Source organism: Humulus lupulus, chromosome 9 (genome assembly GCF_963169125.1).
Source record: "Humulus lupulus chromosome 9, drHumLupu1.1, whole genome shotgun sequence".
Taxonomy (NCBI): Eukaryota; Viridiplantae; Streptophyta; class Magnoliopsida; order Rosales; family Cannabaceae; genus Humulus; species Humulus lupulus.
In genome coordinates this window covers 140544730-140557704 of record NC_084801.1, presented here as the reverse complement: position 1 = coordinate 140557704, position 12975 = coordinate 140544730, and the positions used below count along the sequence as shown (strand labels likewise).

Sequence of the window (12975 nt, the reverse complement as noted above, 5' to 3'; positions counted from 1 at the left end):
ATTTAGGCTCGGGCTTACTGGCCTCCTCCTTACTAACATTCGCCTGAAGCCTTTCTACTTCTATAGCTGTTTCTAGAACATAGGCATAAGTAGTAGTTCCAGGGTTTGCTAGCTTAACCCCTAGCTCAATCTTTGGTCTAAGTCCTCTAATGAACTTGGTAACCCTCAGAAAGTCAGTTGGAACCAACTCTGGTGCAAACTTGGCTAGTCGGTCGAACTGCCAAGCATACTCTGCTGCCATCAAGTTACCTTGTTTCAGAATGGTGAACTCTTCCACCCTTGTAGCGATGACTGTCGAGCTGTAGTACTTCTTGTGGAACAACCCCACAAATCTAGTCCAGGTCATAGTGGTGACGTCGTGAGTCTGCTGTACCAAGTCCCACCATATTTTAGCATCCTTCTTTAAAAGAGACAAAATGCAGGATATGCGATCCGCGTTCCCGAGGTTCATGTGCGCTAGGATCGGCTCTACATTTCTGAGCCATTCTTCTGCCTTGAAGGGGTCGGTCGTCCCTTCAAATTTCAGAGTGTGTTGCTTACGAAATGGCTCGTAGATTGGCTACATGTGCTGAGCTGGATTGGGCGCATAGTTGGCCCCCCATAAGGACCTACTTGTTAGGGTTCTTGAGCCATTTACTGAGGCTGCGGTTGCGGCTAAGGCTGAGTCTGTGGCTGCGACTGTGCCTGTTGTCACTATTGCTGCAGCAATTCCTCCACTTGCTATCATAATCTAACAATTTCTGCAGTGTTGTCAACCAGAGGCGGCGGCACACTTCTGTTAGTAGCAGCAGTAGTAGCACACACCCCCCTTCTACGAACCGGAGGGGCTTCATTACTTTCGTGAGCGACGTTGGAGGCATTGGTGTTTATGCGTGCAGACCTTCTGAGCGACATCTTTAGCAGAGTTCTAACAGTCAAGAAAAACATATTAGAACTTACCCTAATAGGCTCTAAGGAAAAAACTTAGGCTAAGCAAACATAACTCAATCCTATTAATTATGATTTCTGTTTACCCAAAGAACGGTTGCTGATGACATGGCAAGGATTCCTCCTACGTGGTTGACACGTGGCGAAAGTACTGTTTGACTATCGACCAGAGTCACATCGCTTCGTCAGGGCTTAACTATTAGATACGACCAGGTTGGTCGTATAATTTGAGTTATTTCCTTCTAAGATTGTAATCCTATAATAATTGCATTGAATATTTCCTCTTTATTACCTTGATACGCGGTTATTAAGGAAAGTTAAGGCCCATTGGCCCATGTAACCCTCCTTGAGCCTATAAATATGCATGAAATAGCTCATGGAGGGGACTGTTTGATCTCTGAATCTTTTTGCTAAGTATTGAGAGAAAGAGAGCTATAGTGTATTATTCATCATTTTATTGTAATTCCCTCAAGGTTTGTGAAACTCAAGAACCCTAGTTCTTTGATCACGACTTTGAGATTCAATATTAATAATAGCACTAAGTGGACGTAGGTCATTACCATTCTTTGAGGCCGAACCACTATAAATCCTTGGAGTTTTCTTCTTTTCCAATAGATTAAATTCTTAATTGTCGTTTTATCTTTTGTCGTATATTTGACTCCGTGTTGTTGGCCAAATCGAGGGTCAACATTCTAGTGCTTTCATTGAGAGTTTGACGAAAAACTGTAAGAAAATCTAATGGTGAAAACATCCAAGAAGACTGGACAGGCTGCTGGCGCTGCACCATCCCAACCTCCTCCCCCAAATGTAGCTGAGAATGAACCACATTTGGAGTTTGAAGAGGAGGAGTTAGATTCCAAAATGCTGAGGGCAACGCTAAGGGTGTTGCAGGATGAGTTGGCTAATCTGAGGGCCAATCAGGAGAATGCTGCAGAGACAATGGCGCTACAGTAAAGAGAAATAGAACACCGGCACCAGGAGCTGAGTGAGCGGCAGGCAGAAATGGATCGGCAGCAGAGGGATGCCATGGCCGCTCTTGAAGCAGCCATCCAATTGGCTCAGAGTCAGGTTGCGCTAGCCTCCCAGCCAGATCAGCCGCTGAATGTGCCACCTCAAAGTGGTCCCAATCCTAGCCTTCTGCTCTAGCTGGCAAGCCCTCAAAGGCCAGAGCAGCCGCCTGTGGCTCAGGATGATGTCCCACCTAGGGATCCTTAGCAGCAGCCTCCATCTCAGGCTAGTCAAGGCAATCCCCAGCGCCCAAGGCAGAATAGGGCTGAGCAACCGCCCCGCAGCCCTAGACGCCTAGGGGATAAAGAGTTGAATCTACCGAGCAAGGGGAAGGGTCCTTCTGCCAACAGAAGGAACACCGAGTCAGCCTTTGCGGTCAGGGGCCCTCCACGGCATAACAATGCACGAGGACCCAACGACCAGCGCAGGCCTCCCCCTGACACTCGAGAAATGTCAGCCTAAGGAGGAAATAGCGTGAACAGCCGGTCATGCTGTAGTCAGCCACAATTTAGAGATGGCCATGACTATAATGAAGCCAATTTCGGTAGAAGAAATGCTGGTCGGAGAAACGAGGAGAGAGTTTGAGGCAGAAGTCCCCCACCTAGAGAAAATAGGCCAGCTAGCCACAACGATGGAGGGCAACCCAGGCAGCAGAACGTCTTTAGTTGGCTAGGAGTTAGCGAGCAGAGACGTAGAGATGATGATTTAAGGGACATACTTAATGACCGCCGTGAGAGGCACGACGAGTACGCTCCCCTGGCACTGGTGGCCCCAGCAGTCCCAGAAGTTGTTCAGGCTCAGATTGATGCTATGAACTAGGCGGTATAGCAGCTGGTCGGGGGACGAACGTCCTATACTTTGTACGATAGGAGGAGGGGCACTCCCTTTGTAGAGAGGATTGCTGCGGCTGAAACCCCCAGTAAGTTCAAGATGCCAACATTGCCGAACTTTGACGAGTACGGAGACCCAGTATCTCACATTAATAAGTTTTAGATACAAATGGATATACAAAAAGTGTCAGAAGATGCCCGTTGTCGAATCTTCCCTGCGACACTGTCTGACATAGCTCAGGAGTGGTTCTTTAAGTTCCCTCCTGCTAGTATAGTATCTTGGGAGATGTTCGTATAAGAATTTTATGGACAATTCTACGCTGGTCGCATACACCCCACAGAGGCCAACCAGTTGGTCGAGATACGCCAGAAAGAGGGAGAGCCCTTAAAAGAATATGTCCAACGCTTCATGCGAGCAACAGCTAGAGCCAAGACAGTGGGCGATGAAGGTAAGATGATGGCTCTAACTGCTGGGGTTAGGCGCCATTCACCCCTCTGGAGTAGCCTCAGAAAGAATGGGGTAAGAAGTACCCAAGAGTTTTTGGATCGGGCTGATCGATATATCAAGCTCGAAGACGCGATTGCCAATGAAGGGAAATCGCCAACAAAAGACAAGGGGCCCAAGGAAGAACCCATCAAAGCCGCCAATGGGTCGGAAAATCCCAATGGAAATGGCAAGGGCAACAAGAATGGCAATGGTAGGAACGGTGGAAAACGGGCGAACAATGAACCCTCAGCTTCTGAGAGTAAATGCCCCAAAGGTAGTCGATACGAGCCAAGATTCACCAACTACACGGCCCTTGTCGAAAGCCGAGCTAAAGTCTTCCAGGCGACTAGCTCAAGCGTGCCTTACAAATGACCCGCAGCTATAAGGGACGATATCTCCAAGAGAGATACGACAAAGTTCTATCATTTTCACAACGACTATAGGCATGACACCAACGAATGTAACCAGTTGAAAGATGAGATTGAGCTCCTGATCAGACAGGGACATTTAAGAAGATATGTGCGAGCCGCAGGAGGGTCTCAGCAAGAGGCTCAAGGTGGCAATGAGTAGGCGCCTGCATGCCAACGCTCGCCACCTCTACAGCCAGCTCCTGTGGCAGACACTTTAGTCACCATCTGCGGAGGCCCAAATCTTGCAGAAGACAGTGGGAAGGCAAGGGAACGATATGCTCAAACCCTACGCCATGACCAGGACATCGAAATGATGAGTGTGGAAGATCGAGCACCAAAGAAATCTCGAATAGAGGAGGAATTAATAACATTCTCTGAAGACTATGCCCAGCATGTACGATTCCCACACTCTGATCTGCTGGTTGTAGACGTACAAATTGCCAACATGATGGTGAAGAGGGTGTTGGTTGACACAGGAAGTTTGGTCAACATGCTGTACAAGTCTTCACTGGAAAGAATGAAGCTGTCCGTCAAGGACCTGGATCCATGCAACCAAACCATCTATGGTTTTTCCGGTGAAGGGCTCGCCCCAACTGGGTCGATTAGGCTTCCAGTTACAGCAGGTACTGCACCTGCTAATAGGACATTACTCATTACTTTCATAGTAGTTGATTGTCCTTCAGCATACAATGCTTTAATTGGGAGACCAATTCTGGTCGACCTACGGGCCGTCACTTCAATATGGCACCTTGCCATTAAATTCCCAACAGACGCAGGGGTAGGATGTGTATTGGGAAATCAGCGGGAAGCAAGGGAATGCTACAATGCCTCGATCACCAAGGCAAAGAAGGGTGTATCGAGAGATGTTCCCGAAAAAGAGTTGCAAATGGCAATTGATGCTCAGGCCCACTCAGGTGATAATTTCACCAAATAGGGCGTTGCCCAAAAGAGGATAGAGACTTGGATCCTCGCTTTGGGGATTTTGAGGAAGAAATAGGACCCATCGAGGACCTTGAAGAGGTCCAACTCGATGAAGAAAATCTGACTAGGGTTGTGAAAGTTGGTAAAACTTTGCGACAACAACAAAACAAGCACTGGTGGAGTTTTTAAGGAGGAACCAGGAAGTCTTCGCCTAGTCGCACAAGGACATGGTTGGAATAGACCCCGCAGTCATCAGCCATGTCCTGAACATCGACAAGAGTTATCCACCGGTGCAACATAAAAGAAGGCTGCTCGACAAAGATAGATCAAAGGCCTTAAAAGAAGAAGTTGAAAAGTTGAAGGAGAATGGGTTCATCAGGGTGGCGTTTTATCCATCGTGGGTCTCTAATCCTGTGCTACTTCCCAAGCCGAATGGAAAATGGCGAACATGCATGGATTTCACAGACCTCAATAAAGCCTGCCCCAAGGATTGTTTCCCACTCCCTAGGATCGACCAACTGGTCGATGCCACTGCAGGGCATGAGATTCTCTCTTTTATGGATGCATACTCTGGATATAATCAAATTAGTATGCATCCCCCTGATGAGGATCACACTAGCTTTCGGACTGATACTGGGTTTTACTGTTACAATGTAATGCTCTTCGGTTTGAAAAATGCTGGTGTGACTAGTCAACCACATGTTCAAGGAGCTGATCGGGACAAACATGGAGGTCTACATCGACGATATGCTGGTAAAGTCAAAGAAGGCATAAGGGCATATAGAGGATTTGCAGGAGTGCTTCAACATTTTGAACAAAGATCAGATGAAGCTTAATCCCCTCAAATGCTCATTCGGAGTAGGATCAGGGCAGTTCTTGGGATTTACAGTTAACTCGAGAGGAATTGAAGCTAATCCTGAAAAAATCAAAGCCCTGATCGATATGAAATCGCCAGTAAAAATTAAGAATGTTTAAAGTTTAACCGGAAGAATTGCCGCTCTTAGTAGATTTATTTCAAAATCAACAAACAAGTGCGTCCCATTTTTTAATCTACTAAGAGGCAACAAGAAATTTGAATGGACGGAGGAGTGCGAGCAGGCTTTCCAAGCATTGAAGACTCACATGGCGCAACCACCCATCCTATCAAAGTCGGTCAATAAGGAAACTTTGTTCATCTACCTGGCAATCACGGAATATGCTGCTAGTGACGTTTTAGTAAGGGAGGAAGAAGGCGTGCAGAAGGCTAATTACTATGTAAGCAAAAGGCTAATTGGAGCAAAGCAGTGGTACTCGCCCATTGAAAAGTTAGCCTATTGCTTAATTTTGGCCTCTAGGAAGCTGCAGCCTTACTTTCAAGCTCACCCAATCACGGTTTTGACCGACCATCCTCTATGACAAGTTCTGCAAAAACCAGAGGCTGCGGGTAGATTATTAAAATGGGTAGTCGAACTTGGACAGTTCGATATCTCTTACTTTCCACAAGCAGCGATAAAAGGGCAATCCCAGGCTGACTTCATTGCAGAGCTCACTGAACTTACAGATATCAAGCAGAACGAAGAACCAGAAGAGCCTGAGTCGCAAAACCAACCTCCCTCATGGAAGTTATTTACAGACGGCTCTTCCAATGAGCATCATGCAGGGGCAGGGGTGATCCTGATTATGCATGAAGGGCATCGTTTTCACTGTGCAATTAGGTTTGACTTCACTGCTTCCAACAATGAGGCTGAGTATGAAGCGTAACTCGCTGGGTTACGATTAGCCAGGGATATGACTATAAAGGTGCTCGACATCTACAGTGACTCTCAGCTGGTGGTGAATCAAGTCATTGGAGAGTACCAGGCATGAGATTTAAAGATGGTTGCCTATTTAAACAAAATAAAAGATCTATTGGCTCAGTTCGACAAATACACCCTCCAGCAAGTTCCTCGCGACCAAAATTCCAATGTTGATGCTTTGGCCAAGTTAGCAAGCGTGAAGGATGCTGATACTTTGAACATAGTACCAATTGAACGGCTATCTATTCCAAGCATCCAAGCAAAAGGAGACCACTTTGGTGATCCAGATGGCGGATAGGTGGATGACACCATACGTAGAGTATCTGAAGCAAGGCGTGTTGCCGACAGACAGAAACAGAGCTAGGACCCTTCAGCGATAGGCTGCTAGGTATGTCCTGGTAGATGGAGTCTTGTACTGGAGGGGATACTCAATGCCACTCCTCAGATGTGTTTAGAAAGAGAAAGCCAAAGAATTGATGAAAGAGGTACATGAAGGCTTTTGTGGGGACCACGCTGGGGGGCAAAGCTTGTCGAAAAAGATCCTAAGGCAAGGATACTTCTGGCCCATGATGAAAGAAGACTTGATGGAGTTTGTACGGAGGTGTGACAAGTGCCAGAGGTTCTCCACAATCCCATGAGCAGCCCCTAATGAGCTTAAACAGATGCAAATTTCGTGGCCGTTTGCAGTTTGGGGTATAGATTTGATCGGCTCTTTGTCCACCGGGAAGGACGGCATCAAGTACGCCGTAGTTGCCATCGATTATTTCACTAAATGGGCCGAAGTTGAGCCACTCACAACCATAACGACCAAAAAGGTGCTAGATTTCGTGATCAAAAACATCGTTTGTCACTATGGATTGCCAAGGAAAATCGTCTCGGATAACGACACATTGTTTGATAGTGATACATTTATACAAAACTTCTACCCCGAGCACACGCAAAGGAGCTGTAGACAGGCAAGTGAAATCCAATCCACGAAATAATTTGATCTATGGACAGCATCGTTGTGGTAAAGGTCGTAATGCCAGAGGAATCATTACCGCAGGGCATAGAGGGGGAGGTCATAAGCATCTATACCGTAAAATAGATTTTCGATGGAATGAAAAAGACATATATGGTAAAATCGTAACTATAGAATACGACCCTAATCGAAATGCATACATTTGTCTCATACACTGTGGGGGTGGTGAGAAAAGATATATTTTACATCCCAGAGGGGCTCTAATTGGAGATACCATTGTTTCTGGTACAGAAGTTCCTATAAAAATGGGAAATGCCCTACCTTTGAGTGCGGTTTGAACTATTGATTTGCGTAATTGGAAGTAACCAATTAGGTTTACGACGAAACCTAGAAATCGATCACTGATCCAATTTGAGTACCTCTACAGGATAGACCTCAACAGAAAACTGAAGAGTAACGGCAGCAAGTGATTGAGTTCAGTAGTTCCTCATATAAAATTATTGACTCTAGAGATATAGTAATATGGAGAAGACAAAATTGTTTCAAGCACCGACAGAACCAACCAGAAGCGCCCCTTGTTTCAAAGAGAGGAGGACGGGTTATTCACATTTCATTTGATTGTCAGAGGCGAATTGAAAGCTAAGCAGTGGTAATTCTAAGGATTCCCCCGGGGAAAAATAGAGATGTCTCCTACGTTACTCGTAATATGTGGAAGTATCGACGTAATTTCATAGAGTCATTCGGTCTGAATGCTACATGAAGAACATAAGCCAGATGAAGGAACGGGAAGACCTAGGATGTAGAAGATCATAACATGATTGATTCGGCAGATTTTGATTCCTATATATCCACTCATGTGGTACTTCATTATATCGTATATATAAGAATTATACGATAGATAGAAGACCCATCTGTATAGATATCATCATCTACATCCAGAAAGCCGTATGCTTTGGAAGAAGCTTGTACAGTTTGGGAAGGGGTTTTGATTGATCAAAAAGAAGAATCTACTTCAACCGATATGCCCTTAGGCACGGCCATACATAACATAGAAATCACACTTGGAAAGGGTGGACAATTAGCTAGAGCAGCAGGTGCTGTAGTGAAACTGATTGCAAAAGAGGGGAAATCGGCCACATTAAAATTACCTTCTGGGGAGGTCCGTTTGATACCCAAAAACTGCTCAGCAACAGTCGGACAAGTGGGGAATGTTGGGGTGAACCAGAAAAGTTTGGGTAGAGCCGGATCTAAACATTGGCTAGGTAAGCGTCCTGTAGTAAGAGGAGTAGTTATGAACCTTGTAGACCATCCCCATGGGGGTGGTGAAGGGAGGGCCCCAATTGGTAGAAAAAAACCCTCAACCCCTTAGGGTTATCCTGCACTTGGCAGAAGAAGTAGAAAAAGGAATAAATATAGCGATAATTTGATTCTTCGTCGCCGTAGTAAATAGGAGAGAAAATAGAATTTGTTTCTTCGTCTTTATAATATACAAAAAATAGGAGTAATTAATTGTGGCACGTTCACTAAAAAAAAATCCTTTTGTAGCCAATCATTTATTAAGAAAAATGAATATGCTTAACACAAAAGCGGAAAAAGAAATAATAGTAACTTGGTCCCGTGCGTCTACCATTATACCTACAATGATAGGGCATACTATTGCTGTTCATAATGGAAAAGAACATTTGCCCATTTATATAACAGATCGTATGGTAGGCCATAAATTGGGAGAATTTGCACCCACTCTAAATTTCCGGGGACATGCAAAAAATGATAATAGATCTCGTCGTTAATAATTAGTTAATATTTAGTTAATAAATAATAAAAGTTAATATAGATGCTTATCGTTCATTAGTGAGGAGTGAACCTTATGATAAAGAAGAGAAGGACAAACCGATATACAGAAGTATATGCTATAGGACAATATATATCTATGTCTGCTCACAAAGCGCGAAGAGTTATTGATCAGATTCGTGGACGTTCCTATGTGGAAACACTTATGATACTAGAACTAATGCCATATCGAGCCTGTTATCCAATTTTAAAATTGGTTTATTCCGCGGCAGCCAATGCCAATCACAATATGCGCTTCAACGAAGCTACTTTAATTATTAGTAAAGCTGAAGTCAACGAAGGCAACAGTGTGAAAAAATTAAAACCTGAAGCTCGGGGACGGGGCTATCCAATAAAAAGACACACTTGTCATATAACTATTGTACTGAAAGACTTAGATGTAGAAAAAGAAAATTTATATGAATATTAATAAATTATACGAATATGATATATTTTTTATATTTATATAATATTCATAAGGTCAGTATATGTATACATTATATGTATAGTAATACTAGCGGGGATTGTGGGACAAAAAATAAATCCACTTGGTTTCAGACTTGGTGCAACCCAAGGTCATCATTCTCTTTGGTTTGCACAACCAAAAAATTATTCTAAGGAACTACAAGAAGATCAAAAAATACGAAATTGCATCAAGAATTATGTACAAAAAAATATGAAAATATCTTCTAGTGTCGAGGGGATTGCATGGATAGAGATTAAAAAAAAAATCGACTTGATTCAAGTCATAATCTATATGGGATTCCCAAAATTATTAATAGCCCCCAAAAAATGGAAGAATTACAGATGAATGTAAAAAAGGAACTTAATTCGATGAACCGGAAACTTAACATTGCTATTACAAGAATAGCAAATCCTTATGGACACCCTAATATTCTAGCAGAATTTATAGCCGGACAATTAAAAAATAGAGTTTCATTTCGCAAAGCAATGAAAAAGGCTATTGAATTAACTGAACAGGCAGGTACAAAAGGAATTCAAATACAAATTGCAGGGCGTATCGACGGAAAAGAAATTGCACGTGTCAAATGGATCCGAGAAGGTAGGGTGCCCCTACAAACCATTCGAGCTAAAATTGATTACTGTTCCTATACAGTTGGAAGTATCTATGGGGTATTAGGTATCAAAATTTGGATATTTGTCGATGAGGACTAATAATCCTTTACTTGACTTATCTTTAGATCTATCAGGTAATATACCAAAAAACCAAAAAAGAAAAAACTCTTTTTTCTATTAAATCAAAACAAAAATAAATAATTCTACAAGGTTGAATAAAAATTCTATTAATCCGTTGATTTAATATAATTGTTATTCTTAGTGTGTGACTCGTTGGTTTTTTTAGGGTTAGATTTAAAAACAAAAATAGACCAGCCCATAGTGTGAATTAATAACCAACTCATCGTTTCGCATTATCTGGATATAAAGAACCAGTCGAGATATGATATATTGGTCATATCATTGTAGCAACTGAAATCTGTTTTGGATAAAAAAAAAAAAACAAAACAAAATTGATTAGGAGTTGTGAAACAATAAAAGTTAAAGTGTGTGGATAAATGAAAAGATGAGAGAAAGAGAGAAAAAAATACCAATGATATAGAGTTCAATATGTAGGGTCTATGATTCATTTTCATAAAGGAAAATGTAATAAAGCATTAATACTGAATTGATCCCTAATTAAACAAAATTGTTCTATTAAGAACAAACAAATAAGAACAAAAAAATCACGAGCCCTGAGTCAATAAAAACTGAGAAGATTGACCCAAGATCAAATTTCATTTAAGAGCTTCGTTGTAGAATTCAGACATAACCATTAATCGCGAAACGGTGGGAACGACATAACCCGTGAGTGCATAAGATTCTATTGAAAACAAATCCTAATGATTCATTGGGTAGGATGGTGGAAGGAACCAGGAACCAATTCATTTATTCTGAAAAGTCATGGCATAAACTAATCTTATAAAACTGAATTAAAAGAGTAAATATTCGCCCACGAAAATTTTTATTTTTTGGATTTTGAAATTTTAGGCAATCCGATATAATTATAAAAGGCAAAGCAAAATAACGATTTGTCATAACCTTCTGTGGATGCAAAAAATCCACCAAATAAAAACTCTTTAGTCCCGGGTTGGAACATAGGGACAAAGGTCACTTATTCAAGCTATTGGGCCCGAGCCTGTAGGCCTTGTTGAATATAAGAGATCGTCTCCTGAGAAACAACACATTATGAACCACAAGGTTTGGCCCTGCTAAGCTAAGGGGCCACAATGAATACTGCAAGAGGATAGGTGCACAAGGCCCCCACATAGTGAGGTCCGACGTGCCCACGCAAGGCTGACATGCTCACGGGTCAAGATGCACTCATACGCATAAACGCTGCCAAAGACGCCCTGGACATACCCCAGTGGATGCTCAATATTCCATGCTTATAAAAGACCCAAAGAACGCACTTAGACCCCCATACGCCTACACTCTCATTGGGTCCTTGAGCCATCAGGCATGCACCTCCTAGCGAGGCCGTCAGGCATGCACCTCCTAGCGAGGCCATCAAGCATGCCCCTCATAGCGAGGCCATCAGGCATGCGCCTCCTAGCGAGGCCATCAGGCATGCACCTCCTAGCGAGGCCATCAGGCATGCACCTCCTAGCGAGGCCATCAGGCATGCCCCTCCTAGCGAGGCCATCAGGCATGCGCCTCCTAGCGAGGCCATCAGGCATGCACCTCCTAGCGAGGCCATCAGGCATGCCCCTCCTAGTGAGGCCATCAGGCATGCGCCTCCTAGCGAGGCCATCAGGCATGCACCTCCTAGCAAAGCCATCAGGCATGCACCTCCTAGCGAGGCCATCAGGCATGCGCCTCCTAGCGAGGCCATCAGGCATGCCCCTCATAGCGAGACCATCAGGCATGCGCCTCCTAGCGAGGCCATCAGGCATGCACCTCCTAGCGAGGCCATCAAGCATGCGCCTCCTAGCGAGGCCATCAGGCATGCGCCTCCTAGCGAGGCCATCAGGCATGCGCCACCAGCGAGGCCCTCCATGCGCGCGCCCCCAGTGAGGCTCGTAGGCCACCATCTTCTCGGGAGGCCGTTGCACCATCGCGTCACTAGTCTGGATCCATGCCGCAAGGAGGCAAGTATAGCTAGGCCCTTCACCACTAGGAGCCTTGCAAGGCACGGCCAGTGCATGGGTCATTACCACCTCGAATCTATGCCTTGAAAATGAGGGTCACATGGCATTGATCTCATGAGGTACGGAGTCCACTGACGAATTGAAAGGAGTTAGAGTACGGACATAGTACCCACGTCAGATAAGTAGTGGAGGTACGAACAAAGTACCATCTGTGGTCCTCACCAGCCACTCCTCTGACACCCGTACCAGGCAGGTAGTGGAGGCATGACCAGGTACAGGATGTGAGGTGCTCCCATGATCTTTGACCTTGTACCAGAGCCGACATCACTACCCCTGGAACCACTCTCCTGTTAGTGTACTTGTGTACCATCTGGTCCCCTGGACCACCATGTACCCAGGGCCATTAGAGCCTACTATAAAATGAACCCCACTTCCACAGAGAGGGGGGTTGGAAAATTCATTGTATGCAGAGGCTATTAAGCAATATACATTTTTCACTCCATTGTTCATCTGTGTTTATCCTTTCATAAGTTAATTCTAAGTTCTTATCTAAACTTCGCTGCATTTACCTTTAAGTTTTCCGACCTAATTTCGTTGACGAGATTTCACCGTCAACACCTTCTATTCTAATAAATAAGAAAACAAAATTTTCTATAAATAGAAATCAAATACATGTTTAC

The 12975-nt window shown here is 44.0% G+C and overlaps 1 pseudogene across 1 annotated transcript in view; it reads left to right on the top strand.

The window, feature by feature from the left end:
- The window catches only part of LOC133800104 (small ribosomal subunit protein uS3c-like), a 67284-nt pseudogene extending 56411 nt beyond the window's left edge, over positions 1-10873 (top strand). Inside the window, exons 2-3 of the transcript XR_009876440.1 lie at positions 8259-8478; positions 9607-10873. The product of XR_009876440.1 is annotated as a small ribosomal subunit protein uS3c-like (transcript). The remainder of the gene's footprint in view (positions 1-8258; positions 8479-9606) is intronic.
- Positions 10874-12975: the final 2102 nt, after the last annotated feature.